The sequence below is a fragment of the Bufo bufo genome, chromosome 4, assembly GCF_905171765.1.
Source record: "Bufo bufo chromosome 4, aBufBuf1.1, whole genome shotgun sequence".
NCBI lineage: Eukaryota > Metazoa > Chordata > Amphibia > Anura > Bufonidae > Bufo > Bufo bufo.
The window spans coordinates 128,157,561-128,182,040 of record NC_053392.1 but is presented as its reverse complement, the minus strand read 5'-3'; positions in this window follow the sequence as shown (position 1 = coordinate 128,182,040).

Genomic DNA, 24,480 nt, shown 5'->3' with positions numbered 1-24,480 from the left:
CACAACACTGGTTGCCCGCGGCAACCACAAGTGAGGCCACAGACAAGCGGCCCTCACCCGTGGTTGAAGACCCATACAAAACCGCAGGCAACAGCATGCGGTAAAGGAGTCACGGTCATGGGCATGGCCGTGACACTCCCACCCCTCAAAGCCCCCCCACCAAAAAAAAAGAAACTGGTGAGGAACTCACACAAGGGGATGGGAGAAGGAGACGTCCACTCTCAGGACATGGTTCCCAGGAGGTCACTGTCAGCTGCATCCTCTCCCAGCTCACACTAGCCAGTCCGACGAGGCCTGCAGCCCGCACCAGCGACAAGGGAATGGAACCACAGAGAGTGGACGAGGGGACTCTCCACTAATGTCCCCACTCCAGTCGCTGCCAGCAGACCCTCCTAACCAGCACGCAGCCGGACCACTTACGGAGTGCTGCCAGCAAACGACCAGAGATGGGAACATGGAGAGGGATGAGGGATCACCAACACAGACACGGAAGGTAAGGTGGCGGGGAATAAGCCACCAACCGTGCCGTTAACGGTGATCCCCCCGGGACGTTCTCCCTCCGGAGAACGCGCATGCAGGCCACAAGGGGATGGCACTGCATGCTGCACCCTCTTCCGAAGGTATGCAAAACGCACACCAAACGAACACCACGTGCAATAAAAACTCAGGGGACGCCAAACGAACACGGTGAGGAAGTGGCGGGGAAAAGCCACTCACCGTGCCATCAGCGGCGAAACCCCCAGAACGCTCTCCCCCCGAAGAGCGCGCATGCACCCCATCCGTAGACGGCGGTACATGCTACACCCTCTTTCGAGGGTAGCATACTCCCACCCCTCAAAGCCCCTCCCAACAACAAAAGGGGAAAGTTGGTGAGGCATAAGAAACAATGGGAGGGGGGGAGGGGAAAGACAAACAAAGGGGACACCAACACGGACAACGGTGAGCAAGGAATGGCGGGGAATGCCACTCACCGCGACCGGTGAAAGCCCCATAACGCTCTCCCTCCGGAGAACGCGCATGCATCCCATCCGCAGATTGAGGCCACAGACAAGCGGCCCTCACCCGTGGTTGAAGACCCATACAAAACCGCAGGCAACAGCATGCGGTAAAGGAGTCACGGTCATGGTCATGGGCATGGCCGTGACAATTATGTATTCTAAATATGTAATAAAATATCTACATTAGAGGAAAGTAAGTTAACCACTACACTTTAGAGCTACATGTTAACCTGCACAAAAATATAAAATAAGTCTTCTGCTGAATAGGAATACACTGCGTGCAGAATTATTAGGCAAATGAGTATTTTGACCACATCATCCTCTTTATGCATGTTGTCTTACTCCAAGCTGTATAGGCTCGAAAGCCTACTACCAATTAAGCATATTAGGTGATGTGCATCTCTGTAATGAGAAGGGGTGTGGTCTAATGACATCAACACCCTATATTAGGTGTGCATAATTATTAGGCAACTTCCTTTCCTTTGGCAAAATGGGTCAAAAGAAGGACTTGACAGGCTCAGAAAAGTCAAAAATAGTGAGATATCTTGCAGAGGGATGCAGCACTCTTAAAATTGCAAAGCTTCTGAAGCGTGATCATCGAACAATCAAGCCTTTCATTCAAAATAGTCAACAGGGTCGCAAGAAGCGTGTGGAAAAACCAAGGCGCAAAATAACTGCCCATGAACTGAGAAAAGTCAAGCGTGCAGCTGCCAAGATGCCACTTGCCACCAGTTTGGCCATATTTCAGAGCTGCAACATCACTGGAGTGCCCAAAAGCACAAGGTGTGCAATACTCAGAGATATGGCCAAGGTAAGAAAGGCTGAAAGACGACCACCACTGAACAAGACACACAAGCTGAAACGTCAAGACTGGGCCAAGAAATATCTCAAGACTGATTTTTCTAAGGTTTTATGGACTGATGAAATGAGAGTGAGTCTTGATGGGCCAGATGGATGGGCCCGTGGCTGGATTGGTAAAGGGCAGAGAGCTCCAGCAAGGTGGAGGTGGAGTACTGGTTTGGGCTGGTATCATCAAAGATGAGCTTGTGGGGCCTTTTCGGGTTGAGGATGGAGTCAAGCTCAACTCCCAGTCCTACTGCCAGTTTCTGGAAGACACCTTCTTCAAGCAGTGGTACAGGAAGAAGTCTGCATCCTTCAAGAAAAACATGATTTTCATGCAGGACAATGCTCCATCACACGCGTCCAAGTACTCCACAGCGTGGCTGGCAAGAAAGGGTATAAAAGAAGAAAATCTAATGACATGGCCTCCTTGTTCACCTGATCTGAACCCCATTGAGAACCTGTGGTCCATCATCAAATGTGAGATTTACAAGGAGGGAAAACAGTACACCTCTCTGAACAGTGTCTGGGAGGCTGTGGTTGCTGCTGCACGCAATGTTGATGGTGAACAGATCAAAACACTGACAGAATCCATGGCAGGCTTTTGAGTGTCCTTGCAAAGAAAGGTGGCTATATAGGTCACTGATTTGTTTTTGTTTTGTTTTTGAATGTCAGAAATGTATATTTGTGAATGTTGAGATGTTATATTGGTTTCACTGGTAAAAATAAAAAATTGAAATGGGTATATATTTGTTTTTTGTTAAGTTGCCTAATAATTATGCACAGTAATAGTCACCTGCACACACAGATATCCCCCTAAAATAGCTAAAACTAAAAACAAACTAAAAACTACTTCCAAAAATATTCAGCTTTGATATTAATGAGTTTTTTGGGTTCATTGAGAACATGGTTGTTGTTCAATAATAAAATTAATCCTCAAAAATACAACTTGCCTAATAATTCTGCACTCCCTGTACTCACTACATCAGAAACTACTATGAGGTTTTTCTAACACGGTTTAGCATTCAGCTTTATAGCTGAGTGGATAAGGGGTTGGAAGTTCAAATCCCAGCAGAAACTTTTCAGAAATAGATGCTAAATTACATTTAAATATACTGACTCAAGCATCGTGCTCAAGCACACACAGTGTTCGGCCAAGCATGATTGATCAACACTAATAAAGAGCAGTGGCAATGTATGACCAAAACCTGCAGGGTCAAATCTGCTTTGGAAACTGGTGATGAAGTTGATACTGTGGAGCAGACACAAAATGTGCCACACCTAAGCCAAACTCGGCTGCCACTTGGTCTCTTTGGAGTGTGCTTGTCTGGCACTTTTTCTCCACACTGCCAGAAGATGAAAGCATAGCCATGTGTAAGATCTGCAGGATGAAAATAAGCTGTGGGCATTCAAAAACAGACATAGGCACCACAGCTCTATCGCAGCACATGATACTGCATTACTGGTTACTGTGGGAAAATAGAAGTGGCCAACAGCTAGTGCAAGATGAGTATTCTCCTTCCCCCTTACTCGTTTGTGGCAACCAGGCCATGTGCAGTACAGTTTCTTTATCATCCTCATCATCACTTACTGCTTCTCCTGCTCAGACTACTCCTCTTCCTCCGCTCTATCAGTCATCGATAACGGAATACGTGGCCAGGAAGCAACTATATATTTCCAGAAATCAGCTGGTGTGCAGATTTAACTCCCACCTGGCCACATTGCTGGCAGTGCAGTCTCTGCTGCACCACTTAGTAGAGTCTGCTGCCTTTAGGGAGCTGATGGTGTGCGCTTAGCGCCGCTGGAAGATACTTAGACAGCAGCATTTCTCCAAAAAGCCATTCCTGTCTTGTACAGTCATGTTACCGAGAATGTGGGCTGCTCCTCGCAATTCTCACAGTGCAGCAAGGTGCATGCCACAGTGGACACCTGGAACAGCTGTTATGGGCAGGGCCAGTACATGTTTTTTACTGCCCTTTTTTCATGGCGAGGTGGCACTCCAGCAACAAGGCCAAGACCTATTCACATCTGTGTTGGTCTGGTTCCCACACCAGTTACTTATCCACTTCCTCCTACATGGACATCCTCCCATCCACAACAGCAGCAAGGCAGCACATCACTCTTACTCCCTCCTATCACATCTAAAGTATTGCCATATGGTGTTATAGCTTGGGCGAGAGTATACTCAGAACAAATAAGTTGTTAAAGAACATCCAGCAGCAAACATCCTGCTGGATATCTCCCCGCCAACACCAACTAAGCAAGGTAGTCAATGACAAGGGCCGAAACATTGTGGCTGTGCTGCATTTGGGGGGAAAAACACATGCTCCCTGCATAGCACATGTAATAGACTGCTGGTATAATGCTTTTTTTTTAAAGTACACTGGTTTGTGGAAGGTGCTGCCATTGTCAAGGAGAATGTCCTCTCCTTTCAGCTATTCTTATATGGCAAGGAACACCCTCCTGACTTGATCCTCAACATTCCAACTCACTGGAATTCCACATGAGAGAGCATGTGTATAAGCCATGTAAAGCTACGAATGATTTTGTCATGCACCAGAGCACCAGACCACCTTGCAGAGAGCATGTGTTGTTTCAAGGTCAGGCAGTGGCAGCTCATCAGTAAAGCCTGTCGAGTACTGAAGCCATTTTAAAAGGCATACACTGTGTACTCAGCTTGTCACTGCTTTCAGTCAGCAGACATATGTATGAGGCCCATCCCCCCAAGTGTCATCCACCTCCGCTACCACAGGCAACAGAAGCCGCAGCAGCCAGTTTGTTATCATCAATATAATGGAGAAATTTTTGAATGTGCCACACCAGGCTGAAGCAAATAAGCAAATGGAGACCTACCACATCAACTCCCCGGTTCAGTCCTACCTGGACTCTGGTCTTTTCCAGGTGCATACAGTGTTCACAGATCCCATGGGCTTCTGGGCAGGCAGGAATAGTGCCCAGTATGCTCTATCTGAGGGGTAGGCAACCTCTGGCACTCCAGCTGTTGTGAAACTATAACTTCCAGCAGGCATATTTGTTTTGCCCTTCGCAGAACTCTCATAGAAATGAATGGAGCATACTGGGAATTGTAGTTTCACAACAGCTGAAGTTCCGAAGGTTGCTAACGTATGATTTATCTATTCTTTCTTGCCCAGCCTCCAATGTCATCTCAGAGAGGGTTTTCAGTGTGGCAGGGGGTGTTGTGACACCCAAACAGACCAAGTTGTCCTTTGGCAGTGTACAAAACATCACTTTTATCAAAATGAACGAGGCATGGATCCATCAGGATTCTCACACTCTTCCAGCTGAGGAAGATAAATAGATTTGCCCTTGCTGACAGTGCCCCATCTTGCCACTGTCTGCCTGCCTACCATCATGTTCTTTATTGTATGGCTGCAGCTGCTGTCGCCTTCATGCCACTGTGTTGTCTACCTGCTTACCATCATGTTTGGCACCGTATGGTTGCTGCTGATGATATTATCTGCTGCTAATCCCCTACTGCCACTACCATCACTACACATTGCTACACGGTTACCACCACTACTACTACACACAACTACTGCCTTGTCTTTTCTATGCTAGGCTGCTGCTACTGCTGCTGCTACTATTGCAGCAACATGCCACGATTACCACACCCTTTCCAACTCCACACTTTACTGCTGCTCCTCCTAATTAAAAGGGGGAACAATTTTCCAGGCTCATTCAGAACAAGCCAATCTTTCGTCAGACAATTAATACCTCAGCCTTTTTTGGGAATTTGCTTGTATAAATACAGGCTGGCCCAGTCAAGCCTTCATTTTTGGATGCTTGTGCACAACACGCCATTCTTTCTTCTTATAATTAACATTTGTACTTGTCTTAATACGAGCAGACATTAACGCATAATTATTGGACGCATAGTACCAACACACCACTGGTTTTTTGGACAATTTTGGAAGCTTTGTAATATGAAAAAGCATAACACATGCGACAACCAGGAGCGTTGCTAGGGTCTCAAATGATCCGGGGCCCAAGCACCAATGCATATGGTCCAATTCTCTAAGTTGAACAACCGCTTCTTCCCCCCTCCCCAGCAAACACTAGCACTGAAGACATTTTGCTGTACTTGCTATACAGCAGCACATACCTCTCACGTCCAGGGCCTCCCAGGTGACATCTCCTCTGATGTACATCTTCTCTGTCGTCATCTTCTCCATTTGTTCCGGACACTTCTCTCAGCCGCCTTGTCTCTGCAGAGTGTGACACACAGACATCTTAGCTTCCTTACTTTTCTGTACCCCCAAATACTATCCTGAAGAAAAATGAGTGCCCCCCATAGTAACAGTACTCCTCAAAGTCCCACCAACAGTAATTCCCTTCTAGCATGCCTTCATTAGTAATACTGCCCCCTACAGTGCCCCCAACCATGATAACACTCCCCAAGAGTGCCTCCATTAGTAGAAGAGCCTTCCAGTATTAATAAAACCATCACAGAGCCCCCAGTAAAAATAAGGCCCCCTATTGTCCCCCCAGTGGTAATAAAGCTCTCTACAGACCTTCAGTAGTAATAAAGGACCCCCATAGTGCTCTTAGTAGAAATAAGGCGGATCTCCTATAGAGCCCCCAGTACTAATAAGAACACCTAATGTCCCCTGGATTTAAGATGCCCCCACAGTGCCCCCAGTATTTATATCGCCCCCTACTGTTATAATGCTCGCCCTGAAGCACCCAAGTATTTATAATGCCGCCTGCAGTGCACCCTGTAGTTATATTTCTCCGTTTAGTGTCCTCAGAAATTATAATTCCTCAGCACCTCCGGCATACAGTCCCATGTAAATAACACTATTTTCCTCCCTCCGCCATAGAGTCCCATATAAATATCATCACACCATCCCTCCAGCCGCCTCCAATATACTGTCCCATGTAAATAACATCCCTCTCTATCTACAGCCCCCTAAAAGAACAGTCTCATGTAAATAACATCACACCATCTCTCCTGTCCCTTCCAATATACAGTGCCATGTAAATAACATCACCCCTTCCACAGCCGCCTTCAACATACAGTCCCATGTAAATAAAATCACCCCTCCCCATCCACCTCCAACATGCAGTCCCATGTAAATAACATTACCCCTTAACATTTAGTCCAATGTAAATAATATCACTCCTTCCCATAGCTGCCTTCAACATACAGTCCCATGTAAATAACATCACCCTACCCCAGCCACTTCCAAATTTTAGTCCCATGTAATTAACATCACTCCACCTCACTGTCCAATGTAAATAACTTCCCTCCCTTCAGCCCTAACATACAGTCCCAGTTAAATAACTACAACTCCCAACATTCCTCTGCCTCTCAAACTGAGTAATCTTCACTCAGGGTACTTTCACACTAGCGTTTTTCTTTTCCGGTATTGAGTTCCGGCCTAGGGGCTCAATACCAGAAAAAAACTGATCAGTTTTATCCTAATGCATTCTGAATGGAGAGCATTCCTTTCAGTATGCATCAGGATGCATCAGTTCAGTCCCTCATTTTTCTCTCCAGTCAAAAATCCTGAACACTTGCCAGAATGCGGGATACGGCATTAATTTCCATTGAAATGTATTAGTGGTGCGCTGACCTTTAAATCTGCGCAGACCTTTAAATCTGTGGAAAAAAAATATACCGGATCCGTTTTTCCGGGTGACAAGGAGAGACGGATCCATCTGACAAATGCATCCGTTTGCATCTGGATTGCCGGATCTGGCAGGCAGTTCCGGCGACGGAACTGCCTGCCGGAATCCTCTGAAGCAAATGTGAAAGTAGCCTTACCTCTCCTCATGTAGCAGGCCTCACCTCAGCCTCTTCCCAGGACTTCTTTTCACTGCTGAGCCGTCCTCTCCTGCACTGGTCACATGATGGTGACATCATCCCAGGTTCTTTTCAGCTACTGCATTTAGAACTGTTCACATGACCTGTGATGTCACCACAGGTCCTTCAGCTCTTGCAGTGCATTAGATTCAATTGTATTATCTAACAGGCAGACAGTACATTCGGGGCCTGGGACAAAACATCCGGGGCCCGGGCCCCAAATGTTTTGACCTAGCAACGCCCCTGGCGATAACTCTGTGTGTTTTTGAACACGTTTGTTAACACCATCAAACATGCATTTACCCATAGCTATGTATGTCCGTGTCAATCTCTTTATTTGTTATTGCTTTCATTGCGTTCAAGAGTTTAGACAAGGGGAGGAGAGAAAGAGCAAAAATTCTTAAATGATTAACAAAAAGAGTCCTAAGAGATTGGAGGGTGTTATAAACCAATTTTCAGGGCAATTGGAGCAACTTCGATTTGTGACAAATTATTTGGGTACGAATCAAATTTTGAAAACTTTTTTTTGAATGTATGCTTACACACCGTTTATATTCTGATGCTGATCTAGGTAAATTTTACAAAATGCTTAACTATTGAAATCATAAATGTAGGCAATTTTTCAGAACTTTTTCAACATCATTTTACTTTTACACCCTGAAATAGGCACAGTAGATCACTGAGACGTGTAGATCCAAAATCTCAATTTGCTGAGTCATCTTCAGATCAGGACATACATACAATATGATATGGTAGCAAAGTTAAATTAGTTAAAATATTCATTGTGTTCATCAGAGGGCAGAAGAAGTGAACTCACCCACAGTCCAATTTTGGAAGGCCATGGCCACAGTGGCACTAGCTAAAAATGAAAGATGACATGTAAGGATATGGCCACACAATCTGGTTTCTGCATGCAGTTTTGGAAGCCAAAATCAGGAGTGAGTTCAAAAAAAGAGAAGAGATTGTATCTGTCCTAAATACTTTCTCTGTCCACTCCTGATTTTGGCTTCCAGAACTGCATCAAGAAACCTGAACGTGTGGTCGTACCCTTAGCAGGTTCCCTTTGAGATATGGCACAACGTCACAAGCTGTATTATGATATACATAGTATACACTCAGTAAATGAAGATGTACTGAGTTACGCCTGGGTTCACAGCTGTGCTAGGGATTTTGTAGAGGTTTTTGTAACTTTTAAGGACAATAATAGAGCAGCATGCAATATTTGCCATCTAAACCCAGACAGACCCTGTTATAAGTCAATGAGCTCCTTCGCTTGCCATTCAGATCTGTCTGGCCCCAGATCCTTCAAATCACTATCAATTCCATCACAAAAAGTAGCCATGATGGCTAGATTTGATAGATTAGGCAAGAGCAGCACTATGAAGAGCCTTTTGCACTGTGCCATTAGAAGAATTTTGATATCTCTGACTTTTTTAGTCTAACCAGACTGTCTATTACTCTGTAATTCCTCTAGCGCCATAATATGGAAACAGTAGGTTTAAAAATCACACCAAATGCTTAAAATACCTAATTTATTAACTTCAACTTTTCTTATACACTGCTGCCATAGTCCATGTACAATACACGTGTTGAAAAGATATCACAAAATGGCGGTATGCATAAGATGGTGGTTCAAATGTTCAATCTTGTCATTCAACATAAAATGGTGGATATTTCTCTCTTGAGTATCTGTACTCTCACTTTAAACTATTTAAGAATTTTATGATCTCTCTGAAAGGTATATCTGAGGTCTAACTAATAGTTCTACTTGCTGAATTTGGTCACAATATGCAGTATGAAGTTAGCAGTAACTATTTGCAGATTGGTTGTGTATGATCTGGCATGGTTGTATGCAATTTGGATTGCAATATGGAATTTGAATTTGGATTGGGAACTTTGTAGTTTGCAATTGCAATTGTAGTTTGCAATTGGATTTGGTGGAACTGTAAGTAAACATACATATAACTGGTTCAGTATACAGTTCTAATCACTATATTAACAGTAGGAACATTATATAACTGTTTTAAATACCTATTTTGGCCTCTCTGCTTCCATAAAACACAGCTATTGTGGAGTGAATGTCTGTTTAGCTTCACTCTCTGGTGAATAATGATTCCAGAAGCTCCTGCTAGGGGAATTTCCCACACAAGCTGTGTGAGAGGCTGGCTGTAATTGGTCAAAACTCCTGGGCTGTGTGAGGCAGGCTAGGATTGGTCAAGACTCCTGCCCGGCAACAACATTTTAACTTTATGCTTTTTGTTGTTTCTGCTGTGTCATTCAGCTTACCTTACATTATATAATGAATCTTAAAGGGATATTATCATTTCTGCTTCTGTGAACACAATATATAACAGTTATATGACATCCAAACATGAAGTCACTGCAAATAACTCTGCTTTTGTCTTTAACACACAAACATAGGAACTGTGTTAAGGTTATTGGCAGGTTTAGCTGTATAAACACACAAGATATATTAGAAACCTAGGACAGGTCTTAGCTGGCCAGCTACACTCCCACCAAAATTACCTATAATTCTATGTTCTTAGTGGTAGGACTTAAACATGAATTTAGAGAATTTTCCATCAGGTTCTCAACTTCCAAGTGTCTTTTATTACTCTCAAGTAAAACAACTAACTTCTGTATAGGATGTTCCAACTTGAGTGGAGTAGTGAGACGTTTTCCTCTTTTGTTAAGTTTTGAGTCTCCTATTTGTAACAACACTCTTCTTACTAGTTTGTCTTCATCCTTTTGAACTTCTAGAACTTTGGCCAATTTCCATTGACTACTAGGTAAATCTTCTTCTTTCAATAACACTATGTCACCAACTTGGACATTTCTTCTGGGTGTTTGCCATTTACTTCTTAGCATCAGATTGGCTAAGTACTCTTTCCTCCGTCTATTCAAAAACTGTTCTGAAAGATATTGAATTCTTCGCCATCTCCTTTTGCCATAAAAATCCTCTTTGGTGAACTTGCCAGGTGGTGGCTGTATCTAATCAGACTTAAGGTGAAGTAGATGGTTGGGAGTTAAAGGGTCCAAACTTGTTGGATCGTTGATGTTATCAACTGTAAGTAGACGACTGTTAACAATAGACATTACTTCATAGAACAGGGTCCTAAGTGAAGCATCATCTATTCTTTCGGTATTCTTTTTCAACACTGAACTTTACACATTTCTCACAGTTCTGATTTGTCTTTCCCAAACTCCTCCTGTATGGCTTGCATGTGCAGCATTCATGTGAAAATTGCACTGTTTCTCTAGCAAATACTCAGTTACCTTTTCCTTATCGATCTCTTTTAGAGCTTTCTTCAATTCATTCTTTGCTCTGACAAAATTAGATCCTTGGTCAGATCTAAGCTCTCTGACGGTGCCTCTAATGGCTAAATATTATTTAGTATTTTGGGCAGACTAGATGGGCCAAATGGTTCTTATCTGCAGACACATTCTATGTTTCTATGTTTCTAAACATCTTAAGGTGCTGATGAATGCGTCAGTTGACATATCCTCTAACATTTCCAGGTGAATTGCTCTGGAGCTCAGACATGTAAATATTAGTCCATATCTCTTGTACTCCTTGCGGTTCTGTTTGGTGATGAATGGGCCAAAACAATCCATTCCACTATAAAGAAATGGTGGTGATGGTTTAACACAATCTGCCGGTAAATCTGCCATTCTGTGTTCTTCGATAGGTCTACGTGCCTTTCTGCAGACTACAAATTTACTTATATACTTTGCTATAACTTTGCATCCTTTCACTATCTAGTAACCATCTTCTCTGAAACAGCTTTGGGTAAAGCTTCTTCCTTGATGCAAGGATATGTTGTGGTAGTGATCAATAATCAATCTTGTGAAGGTAGAGTTTTTGGGTAGAATTGCTGGATGCTTCACTCTGCAAGGTAACAATGCATTTTCCAGGCTTCCTCCTACCTTCAGTATAGAATTCTGCAGAACAAGATTAAGCTTGTACAATGGGTGATTGTTTGGAAGCCTTTTAGGTTCTTGACTAAGTCTCTTCAACTCTTCACTGTAGAATCTCTGTTGAATAAGTCTTATGACAGTTTCTTCAGCATTCATTTTTTCTTCTACATTCAACAATTCCTTCTTTCTGATTTCCTTTGCCAAACGTTGAATTCGAGCTACTACATTTATGACCGTATTCCATTTTGAACATCTGGCTAGTCTTTCAAGTATGTTATCTTGACACTTGGCAGCAGTGCTTAATGTTTGTATGACTTTTACTTCTGGATCACCCATAGACAATTCTATGTAACCTTTACTGGGCGTGATTTTCTTTTCCCAAAGAAACTCTGGACTGGTGAACCAGTTAGAATTTTTCAATTCTGTTACATTCAGGCCTCTTGAAGCATGATCTGCTGGGTTATGCTTTGTGTCAATGTGATGCCAATGTTCCGGATTTGTTATTTCTCGAATTTTCTCAACTCTGTTGGCAACAGAGATATGGAATCTTCGAGCTTTGTTGTCTATGTATTCTAGGACAACTTGCAAGTCTGTCCAAAAATATTCTTCATCTATTATCAATTCCAATTTTTCTCTCAGAAACTTGCTTACTGATGCTGAAACTGCGGTTGCTGTCAGTTCAAGTCTTGGGATTGTCTGAATACTGGTAGGTGCAACTCTGGCCTTCCCCATAACCAGGGCTCAGTGTATCTTTTCTTCTCCTATTACTCTGATGTAGGAGCACTGACCATAACCAGTACTACTGGCATCTGAATAATGATGAAGTTCTATTTTCTTGTACTTTCCGAAATCATGAGGTACAAAACATCTGGGTATCCGAACTTCTCTCAAGTTTTGCGTCTTAAGTCTCTTATTCAACTCTCCCACCTTGGCCTCAAATTTTCAGGTATGGGCTCATTGCATCCCAACTTCTGTCTGCATAATTTTTGTAGTATTTCTTTTGCTCTGAGGATTACTGGGGCCAAAAATCCCAATAGATCAAATATAGAAGCCACTGCGGAAAGAATGGTACGTCTAGTTGTAATTTTCTTTTCAATAGATACTTCAAAGAAGAACTTGTCATTCTCTACATTCCATCCCAATCTAAGTACGTTCTGGACTGGAAGATGATCATAATTAAGATCTACAGTCTTCATTGATGATGCACGTTCAGAGTCACTGATGGATTCCAGTACCTCTCTGTTGTTTGAGATGAATTTATGAAGGCGCAAGTTTCCTCTTGCGCATAACTCTTGGCTTTCTTTCACTAGTTTGATTGCAGATTGTGTGGACTCTAGACTTATAAGACCATCATCTACATAAAAGTTTTTCTTTCGAAAATTTGCTGCTGTTGGGAAATCCTTTTCATTCTGATTGGCCAGGTACTTCATACCATAATTAGTGCAACCTGGAGACGATGCTGCTCCAAACAAGTGTACTTTCATTCTGTATTCTGCTGGCAATGAATCTGTATCTCCGTCCTCCCACCATAGAAACCTCAGGAAGTCTCTATCTTCATTTTTCACATGAAACTGGTAGAACATCTTTTCAACATCACATATGACCGCTACGGGATACTTTCTGAATATACAGAGTACTCCAGGCAGAGTGTTTGTAAGATCTGGTCCTTTTAGTAGATGATCATTCAATGCAACACCATTGTACTTTGCTAAGCAATTAAATACTACTATAATCTTATCTGGTTTCTTTGAGTGGTAAACACCTTGATGTGGGATGTACCACACTTCTTCTTTAAGATGATTATTAACTTTCTCTGCATGTCCTTCTTCAAGGATGCCTTCCATGAATTTCAAATAATGATTCTTGAATTTGGAATCTCTTCCCATCCTTTTCTTCAAACATTTCAATCTTGTTAGGGCAAGATTTCTGTTATTTGGCAGACGAGGTCGTTCTCTAAAAGGTAAGGGCATTTCAAGACGACCTTGTTGATTTTGCTGACTACTTTCTTCTAGAGTGTGTATGAACTTTATGTCTTCTACGGATACACTCTTTTCTTTAGAACTTATGTCTGCAAAGTTGGATTCAAGAATCTTGATTACTTTTGCTGGACTTACAGTTGGTAACTCTTGGACAGATATTCGATGACACAATCCTGTCACCTGTCTTGAGTTTGCGATCTGCTGTTTTCCTCCAACAACACCCCATCCTAGATCAGTTTGAACAGCATAGGGTTCACCATTTCCTCCTGTGATTACCTTTCGTGGTACCAAGGCTTTGGGACAATCGTAACTTATCAACAGTCCAACACCAAACTCCTTCAGTGTGGACATTTCCTGAGATATGACAGATAGGTGCTCCCATTTATTGGCTGTTTCACCGGTAGGTATGCAATCTCGATCTAGAGGTATATCGTCTTTTGTATAAGCTGGAGGTAGATCTAATGTGAAGTTTGAATGAAGTCCTCTAACTCTTAGTCCTTTGACCCTTTGACTGTTCACTAATGTGTCTCTCCCCGTCATTGTGATGAGTTTTACTGGTTCTGTAGCCACTTGTAATTTCTGGCAGATTTCTTGATCAATGAAGGTGACGTCACTCTGGGCATCTAGTAGCGCATAGGCGTATACCTTTTTGTTCCTCATTGTGCCGTTGCTTTCTCCTTCCCCCACTCTGCAAGAGAAAACCGAATTTCTTTCCTTCCTCAGTATCTTTAGGTATTGAGGATTTATCTTTTTTTGGACGTTCTTTATGTAGTGGTGTAGGATGGCGTCCTTTGCAAATGCTGCATGTGGCCTTTTTCTTACACTCCCTTGTAACATGGCCTTTTCTTAGACAAACGAAACACAGTTGGTTCTCAAGTACAAACCTTTTCTTTTCATCTGGGGACTTCTCCTTCAATTGTTAGCACTTGTGTTTGGAGTGGTTCTCTCCACAGAACATACACTTGAAGGTAGTCTGAAGATTTGTCAGGTCTGTCTCTCTACTGATCCCAGTAGTGACTTTGAACTTGCTCTCGTAGGTATCTGGACCTTTAGCTGCTGCGTTGGTTGCAAAGCTAGTTGCTCTTCCGTCTTATCTCTCTTGCAGGCCTTTCTTCTAAGGATTTTAAGACGCAAGATGATATTACTGGATTACATGCATATATAAGTGCATAAAATTAAATAAATAAAATAAATATATCTGTGCTTCATTATTGACGAACTCAGAGAACTCTTTAAAACTTGGGAAGTTCTTGCCTAGATCTCACTGTTCAGTCACATAGCGATTCCATATAGAAGCCACTTCTTCAGGTAGCTTGGCTAGCATCCTGTGGCTTTCTAGATAGTTGTTCAGTACTTCTAGACCTTGAACAAGTGGGATGGCATTGCTTCATGCATGCAGAAAGTCAACATACTCTTGGAGTCTTAAGTGTTCTTTAGGACCTACTTAAGGCCAGTTATTCAATTTCTCTCTAAAAGCTCTTTGTACTAAGAAAGATGACCCTATCTTGCATTTAATTTTTCCCAAGCTTGCTTGTAGGCTTCTTCGTCTTTTCTATAGAAGTTATCTTCAAGAACTTTCTTTGCTTCCCCACCAACATATCTCTGAAGGTAGAATAACTTATCGACTGGACTGAAGCAATGATGCTCAATGATAATTTCAAAACTTGCCCTCCACTCTATGAACTTCAGTATGTCTCCCGAAAATACAGTAGGTTCCGGAATGGGAAGTCTAGTTAGGACTGTTCTCTGTGGTCTTGCTGGGACAATGGTTGTAACATTCTCATGAGCATTGCCGTGGCATTTAGGAATATAATTATCCTATTTTCTCACCTATTTCTGAATTAGGTGAGTCCCTTTCTACTTCTTTTCTGGTGGAGATAGAGGGTAAATCTACACACCTATTTCCTAACACTGGACTAGGTCTCTCTTTGTTTTTCTGAGCAGGGATGGAAGGAAAATTACTTATTTCCTCACTAAGTACTGGAGATTTCATTCCATTCACCTGGGAGTATGTAGGAAAGGAGGAGTTTGCCTCTTCACTTAGTACAAATTTGAACCTATGACCACTCTGATTCATATCCTCCTCGTGTACTCGGAGTCTGGCTTCTATGATCTTACCTTCTTTTTGCCTTTCCAGACTTTTCAATTCAGCTTCCATTTGATGGCGTTGTACATCCTTTTCAGCTTCCTTTTCAGCCATCAGTTGGCGCTGCACCTTGATGGCAGCTTCCATTTCAATTTCTGCTCTATTGACAGCAAGTTGTTCAGCTAATTCCTTTCTTTTGGCTGAAGTATTTGAGGACTCTGATATATGGGTGGTGCTTCTGCTAGCGAAGTAAGTCACACTTGAGATTGTGGCTCCCCCTAAGGACCTAGCATAGTCTCTCATAAAAAGCTCATTAATTCTACTTCTTGCTTTAACTTCATCATAGTTTTCTGCAGATGACTGTTCTCTCATGAGCTTTACCAAATCTTTAGTGACTGCAGTACATGTGTCCATGTTCCTTATAATATCCTGGGAAGGTGTTGTACACGACCGCAGGTGGACATATGCTGCCATAAGCTCTGATTCAGATTCTTCTACCGTCTCTACCATATTACTCAAGTTCCCTTTTATACTTTCTTGTTTTAGCTTTCGACGAATGCCTTTAATGTATAATTTCCACTTCTCATACATTCTGGCGAACTTTTTTCCTTTTAATGCTGCTTCTTGCTCCAAATTTTCCAGCATCTTTGGGGTCAGTTTTCTGGCACGTGATAAACGTTTTTGTTCATCTGTTTGGGCTATATTTGTTTGAGGCAAGACTAATGCTGCATTAGACTCTTCTAACTCAAACAGGTTCTCTTGCTCTTCCCCCTCTACTCTATCTATCTTTGCATCCTCTAACAGTGGCATAGTAATATCAGGTTCAGACATTTTACTTTAAATGCTCTAAAAATCAATACAAATATTAAAGAACCTTTAACTTTAAATGCAATACTGACAAATGCAGAAATAAATGACTTTCACTTTAAATGCAATAGCTGCAAGCAATAAATGATTTCACTTTAAATACTTTAGAGTCTGTGTAATACAAACTGTCCTTTGTTTTACTTTATTCCTAAACACGAAAATGTCGCTTTATGCCAAAGCCTATATGCAATGATAATTAATAAAGGAAAGCTCTGACCTTATTCTGAAGAGCAGAATACTGTGATCTGTAGGTTGCTGGAACAAATGTCAGTCTTAAAGGCTTAAATGCTCTGTGCAGACTTGTGATGCTTGCGATGCGCTGGCTTGGATACGCTACTTGCGATGTTCTTTGATGACTTGCGATGCGCTGGCTTGGATACACTGCTGCAGGCTTTGGTCCTAGTGGCGGGAACTAGCTGGCTGTAGTACGTGGCTTATTCATGGAAAGCGGTGCGGGCAATCTAGCTCTGAACTTTGGCCTCCCACCATGCGTATCTTTCTCTCTAGGGATCGCAGGAGGGTTGGCGCTCTTTCTCTGACTATTTTGCCTTTGCCGTTCTGCCACTTTAAGAGTCGGCTGCAGTTTGACTAATGCACATGTTCTATGGCCTCTATGGTAGCTCCGTTGAGGTGTCTTTGCTTGCACACTCAGGGAACAGTTGCTGAGCGGCAGTATATGTTGGCACTCCACTGCTCTAATGCGCTCTTTACTGTGCAAGTTGAGAAGCACTATCACTTCACCCTCTGAGGGTAATAGTTCCACTGTGCAGGCGCAGCAGGCGCAGCAGGCGCAGCCTTTTGCGCTGTGGCATTAGAAGAATTTTGATATATCTGTCTATTACTCTGTAAATCCTCTAGCGCCGTTCTATGGAAGCAGTAGGTTTAAAAAGCACACCAAATGCTTGAAATAACTTCTTTATTAACTTCAACTTTTCTTCATATATAACACTGCTGCCTCTGCAGCAGATAGTCCATGTACAAAACACGTGTTAAAAAGATATCACAAAATGGCGGTATGGTGGATATATTTCTCTCTTGAGTATCTGTACTCTCACTTTAAGTTATTTAACCTCTTAAGGACATAGGGCGTACAGGTACGCCCTTGTGCCCTGGTACTTAAGGACACAGGGCGTACATGTACGCCCTGTGTATTTTCGATCACTGCCGTGCGGCTGGCAGTGATCGGAACCCGGTGCCTGCTCAAATCATTGAGCAGGCACCTAGGCTGAATGCGCGGGGGGGTCCCGTGACCCCCCCATGTCGGCGATCGCGGCAAACCGCAGGTCAATTCAGACCTGCGGTTTGCTGCGATTTCTGCATTTTCTGATCCCCGCGGTCCCTGACCGCTGGGATCAGAAACTTTATATGCCTAAAATAAAGTTTTATTCACCCCCCCCTGCACCCCCGAATGATTTTATGGTGGTGGGAGGTGCAGGGGGAGGGTTGCGGGCGGTGCGGGTGGTGCGGGAGGTGGGCGGTGCGGCAGGAGGGATCGCGATCCCCCGCCCGCCTCCCCTTGTATAATCGTTGGCTTCTAGTGGGTATACCAGGGTGCCAGCACATTGCTGGCACCCTGGTATAAACGGCTGACATCTGCGATGCGATGTCAGCCGTTTAACCCTTTCCATACAGCGGTCCGTACGGACCGCTGTATGGAAAGGGTTAACAGCGCAGGGAGCTCCCTCCCTCTCCCATCGGGGGGCTGCTGTGCCTTTGCAGCACCCCGATGGGGAGGGAGAGAGCCCCCAGACAGCCCCCCGACAGATCCCCTCCTTACCCTTCCCCGTCTGCGCAGTTCTGACCAGTACTGAGCAGACGGGGAAGGTTCCCATGGCAACAGGACGCCGTCTCAGGCATCCTGCTGTCCATGGTGCTGAACAGATCTGTGCTAAAAGGCATAGATCTGTTCAGTGTAAGTAAAATATAGGACAGTACAATATATATTGTACTGTACTGTATTATACAGACATCAGACCCACTGGATCTTCAAGAACCAAGTGGGTCTGGGTCAATAAAAAAGTGAATAAAAGTGAACAAAAAGTAAAAATCAAAAAACACATTTATCACTGATTAAAAATGAAAAAAATAAAATTCCCTACACATGTTTGGTATCGCCCCGTCCGTAACGACCTGATATATAAATTGGTCATGTTACTTTACCCGAACGGTGAACGCCATAAAAATAAAAAATAAAAAACTATGATGAAATTGAAATTTTGCCCACCTTACTTCCCAAAAAAGGTAATAAAAGTGATCAAAAAAGTCGCATGTACGCCAAAATTGTAACAATCAAACCGTCATCTCATCCCGCAAAAATCATACCCTACCCAAGATAATCGCCCAAAAACTGAAAAAACTATGGCTCTTAGACTATGGAAACACTAAAACATGATTTTTTTTGTTTCAAAAATGAAATCATTGTGTAAAACTTACATAAATAAAAAAAAAGTATACATATTAGGTATCGCCGTGTCCGTATCGACCGGCTCTATAAAAATATTACATGATCTAACCCCTCAGATGACCACCGTAAAAAAATAAAAATAAAAACGGTGTAAAAAAAGCAATTTTTTGTCATCTTACGTCACAAAAAGTGTAATAGCAAGCAATAAAAAAGTCATATGCACCCCAAAATAGATGCCAATCAAACCGTCATCTCATCCCGCAAAAAATGAGACCCTACTTAAGATAATCGCCCAAAAACTGAAAAAACTATGGCTCTTAGACTATGGAGACACTAAAACATTTTTTTTGTTTTAAAAATGAAATCATTGTGTAAAACATAAATAAAAAAAATTGTATACATATTAGGTATCGCCGCGTCCGTGACAACCTGCTCTATAAAATTACCACATGATCTAACCTGTCAGATGAATGTTGTGAATAACAAAAAAAAAAAACGGTGCCAAAAAAGCTATTTCTTGTTACCTTGCCGCACAAAAAGTGTAATATAGAGCAACCAAAAATCATATGTACCCTAAACTAGTACCAACAATACTGCCAACCTATCCCGTAGTTTCTAAAATGGGGTCACTTTTTTGGAGTTTCTACTCTAGGGGTGTATCAGGGGGGCTTCAAATGGGACATGGTGTAAAAAAAAAACAGTCCAGCAAAACCTGCCTTCCAAAAACCGTATGGCATTCCTTTCCTTCTGCGCCCTGCCGTGTGCCCGTACAGCAGTTTACGACCACATATGGGGTGTTTCTGTAAACTAGAGAATTAGGGCCATAAATAATGAGTTTTGTTTGGCTGTTAACCCTTGCTTTGTAACTGGAAAAAAAATATTAAAATGGAAAATCTGCCAAAAAAGTGAAATTTTGAAATTGTATCTCTATTTTCCATTAAATCTTGTGCAACACCTAAAGTGTTAACAAAGTTTGTAAAATCAGTTTTGAATACCTTGAGGGGTGTAGTTTCTTAGATGGGGTCACTTTTATGGAGTTTATAATCTAGGGGTGCATCAGGGGGGCTTCAAATGGGACATGGTGTCAAAAAAACAGTCCAGCAAAATCAGCCCTCCAAAAACCAAACGGCGCACCTTTCACTCTATGCCCCGCTGTGTGGCCGTACAGTAGTTTATGGCCACATATGGGGTGTTTCTGTAAACAGCAGAGTCAGAGCAATAAAGATACAGTCTTGTTTGGCTGTTAACCCTTGCTTTGTTAGTGGAAAAAATGGGTTAAAATGGAAAATTAGGCAAGAAAATTAAATTCTCAAATTTCATCGCCATTTGCCAATAACTCTTGTGCAACACCTAAAGGGTTAACGACGTATGTAAAATCAGTTTTGAATACCTTGAGGGGTGTAGTTTCTTAGATGGGGTCACTTTTAGGGAGTTTCTCCTCTAGGGGTGCATCAGGGGGCTTCAAATGGGACATGGTGTAAATAAACCAGTCCATAAAAATCAGCCTTCCAAAAACCAAACGGCGCACCTTTCACTCTACGCCCCGCTGTGTGGCCGTACAGTAGTTTACGGCCACATATTGGGTGTTCCTGTAAACGGCAGAGTCAGGGCAATAAAGATACAGTCTTGTTTGGCTGTTAACCCTTGCTTTGTTAGTGGAAAAAATGGGTTAAAATGAAAAATTAGACAAAAAAATGAAATTCTCAAATTTCCTCCCCATTTGCCAATAACTCTTGTGCAACACCTAAAGGGTTAACAACGTATGCAAAATCAGTTTTGAATACCTTGAGGGGTGTAGTTTCTTAGATGGGGTCATTTTTGGGTGGTTTCTATTATGTAAGCCTCGCAAAGTGACTTCAGACCTGAACTGGTCCCTAAAAATTGAGTTTTTGTAAATTTCTGAAAAATTTCAAGATTTGCTTCTAAACTTTTATGCCTTATAACATCCCCAAAAAATAAAATATCATTCCCAAAACAATTCAAACATGAAGTAGACATATGGGGAATGTAAAGTCATCACAATTTTTGGGGGTATTACTATGTATTACAGAAGTAGAGAAACTGAAACTTTGAAATTTGCAAATTTTTCCAAATTTGTGTTAAATTGGCCTGGTCCTAAGGTGTAAAAAGGCTGTGTCCTTAAGGGGTTAAGCACTTTATGATCTCTCTGAAAGGTATATCTGAGGTCCAACTAATAGTTCTATTTGCTGAATTTGGTTGCAATTTGCAGTATGCAGTTAGCAGTAACTATTTGCAGATTGGTTGAGTATGATCTGGTATGGTTGTATGCAATTTAGATTGCAATATGGAATTTGAATTTGGATTGTGAACTTTGTAGTTTGCAATTGTAATTGTAGTTTGCAATTGGATTTGGTGGAACTGTAAGTAAACACACATATAACTGGTTCAGTATACAGTTATAATCACTTAGTGATGAGCGATGACCAAAGTGTTTGTGTGTTATGGAAGTCAATGGGAGGCGACCAGGCACCCCCTGCTCGGATGAGGGGAGGGTGCCTGGTTCATAAGAAAAGGTCTGAAAGTGATAGAAACACCTCTGAAATCGATCAGGAACAGCAGGGGGACCATGTCTGGATGCATCTTGGACACCAATGTCGCTGCTGGAAACCATGTTGTCCAAGTTGTACGCCACTTTTACAGACTGACAAAAAAACACCCAAAACCCCGTCCCCACAAAAAGAAAAAACTTTTTAGAGGAAAAAATGTTAGGATACATTCTTTCCTGTAGATTCAATTGCATATACAGTGTAAGTGCTGCCAAAAATTACAAGGAAAAAAATATACAGCCTCTATATCACATAATGGAGGGCCTCATTCACATGGTGCTACAATTGTTCAGGTAGTTGGACTCCTACACTCATACAGCATATGCACTAAGTAAAAGGCCTGCCAAAAATTACCAGGAACATGCACTCCAATGCACCTTTTATTACACATAAAGAGGGCATCATACACAACCTTTAAAAGTTATTAATAATAGCCTGCTGCTGACCCTCAAAAATCATTAGGAGCAAGGGCCTGCTAGTTACCCTCTAAAACATTACGGATGAGGGCCTGCTGCTCAGCTGACACTGGAAAACATTGGAGGTGAGGGCCTGAAGGTGAGCGAACCCCATAAAACATTGTAGTGAGGGCCTTATGGTGAGCAAACCCAATAAAACATTGTAGTGAGGGACTACAGGGGAGCAAACCGTATGAAACATTGGAGGTGAGGGCCTGAAGGTGAGCAAACCCCATAAAACATTGTAGTGAGGGCCTACAGCTGAGCAGACCGTATGAAACATTGGACGTGAGGTTCCTGAAGGTGAGCGAACCCCATAAAACATTGTAGTGAGGGTCTACAGGTGAGCAGACCGTATGAAACATTGGAGGTGAGGGCCTACAGCTGAGCAAACCCCATAAAACACTGAAGTGAGGGCATACAGGTGAGCAGACTATAAGAAACATTGTAGTGAGGGCCTGAGGGTGAGAGAACCCCATAAAACATTGAAGTGAGGGCCTACAGGTGAGCAAACTCCATAAAACATTGTAGTGAGGGCAAACAGGTGAGCAGACCGTATGAAACATTGGAGGTGGGGGCCTACAGCTGAGCAGACTGTATGAAACATTGGAGGTGAGGGCCTACAGGTGAGCGAACCCCATAAAACTTTATAGTGAGGGCCTTATGGTGAGCAAATCCAATAAAACATTGTAGTGAGGGACTACAGCTGAGCAGACCGTATGAAACATTGGAGGTGAGGGCCTGAAGGTGAGCGAACCCCATAAAACATTGTAGTGAGGGCCTACAGGTGAGCGAACCATATGAAACATTGGAGGTGAGGGCCTACAGCTGAGGAGACCGTATGAAACTTTGGAGGTGAGGGCCTACAGGTGAGCAGACCGTATGAAACATTGGAGGTGAGGGCCTACAGGTGAGCAGACCGTATGAAACATTGTAGTGAGGGCCTACAGCTGAGCAGACCGTATGAAACATTTGAGGTGAGGGCCTACAGCTGAGCTGACCATATGAAACATTGGAGGTGAGGGTCTACAGCTGAGCAGACCATATGAAACATTGGAGGTGAGGGCCTACAGGTGAGCGAACCAAAAAAACATTGTAGTGAGGGCCTACAGGTGATCAGACCGTATGAAACATTGGAGGTGAGGGTGTGAAGGTAATCAAACCCCATAAAACATTGTAGTCAGGGCCTGTAGCTGAGCAGACTGTATGAAACATTGGATGTGAGGTTCCTGAAGGTGAGCGAACACCATAAAACATTGTAGTGAGGGCCTAGAGGTGAGCGAACCCCATAAAACTTTGTAGTGAGGGCCTACAGGTGAGCGAACCCCATAAAACATTGTAGTGAGGGCCTACAGCTGAGCAGACCGTATGAAACATTGGAGGTGAGGGCCTGAAGGTGAGCGAACCCCATAAAACATTGTAGTGAGGGCCTACAGGTGAGCAAACCATATGAAACATTGGAGGTGAGGGCATACAGCTGAGGAGACCATATGAAACATTGGAGGTGAGGGCCTACAGGTGAGCAGACCGTATGAAACATTGGAGGTGAGGGCCTACAGGTGAGCAGACCGTATGAAACATTGTAGTGAGGGCCTACAGCTGAGCAAACCGTATGAAACATTTGAGGTGAGGGCCTACAGCTGAGCTGACCATATGAAACTTCGGAGGTGAGGGTCTGAGGTTGAGCAGACCGTATGAATCATTGGAGGTGAGGGCCTACAGGTGAGCGAACCAAAAAAACATTGTAGTGAGGGCCTACAGGTGAGCAGACCATATGAAACATTGGAGGTGAGGGTGTGAAGGTAATCAAACCCCATAAAACATTGTAGTCAGGGCCTATAGCTGAGCAGACTGTATGAAACATTGGACGTGAGGTTCCTGAAGGTGAGCGAACACCATAAAACATTGTAGTGAGGGCCTAGAGGTGAGCGAACCCCATAAAACTTTGTAGTGAGGGCCTACAGGTGAGCGAACCCCATAATACATTGTAGTGAGGCCCTACAGGTGAGCAGACCGTGTGAAACATTGGAGGTGAGAGCCTACAGCTGAGCAGGCCGTAAGAAACATTGTAGGTGAAGGTCTACAGGTGAGCGAACCCCATAAAACATTGTAGTGAGGGCCTACAGCTGAGCAGACCATATGAAACATTGGACGTGAGGTTCCTGAAGGTGAGCGAACCCCATAAAACATTGTAGTGAGGGCCTACAGGTGAGCGAACCCCATAAAACATTGTAGTGAGGGCCTACAGGTGAGCGAACCCCATAATACATTGTAGTGAGGGCCTACAGGTGAGCGAACCCCATAATACATTGTAGTGAGGGCCTACAGGTGAGAAGACCGTATGAAACACTGAAGGTGAGGGCCTACAGCTGAGCAGACAGTATGAAACATTGGAGGTGAGGGTCTACAGGTGAGCGAACCCCATAAAACATTGTAGTGATGGCCTTATGGTGAGCAAACCCAATAAAACATTGTAGTGAGGCCCTACAACTGAGCAGACCGTATGAAACATTGTAGGTGAGGGCCTGAAGGTGAGCAA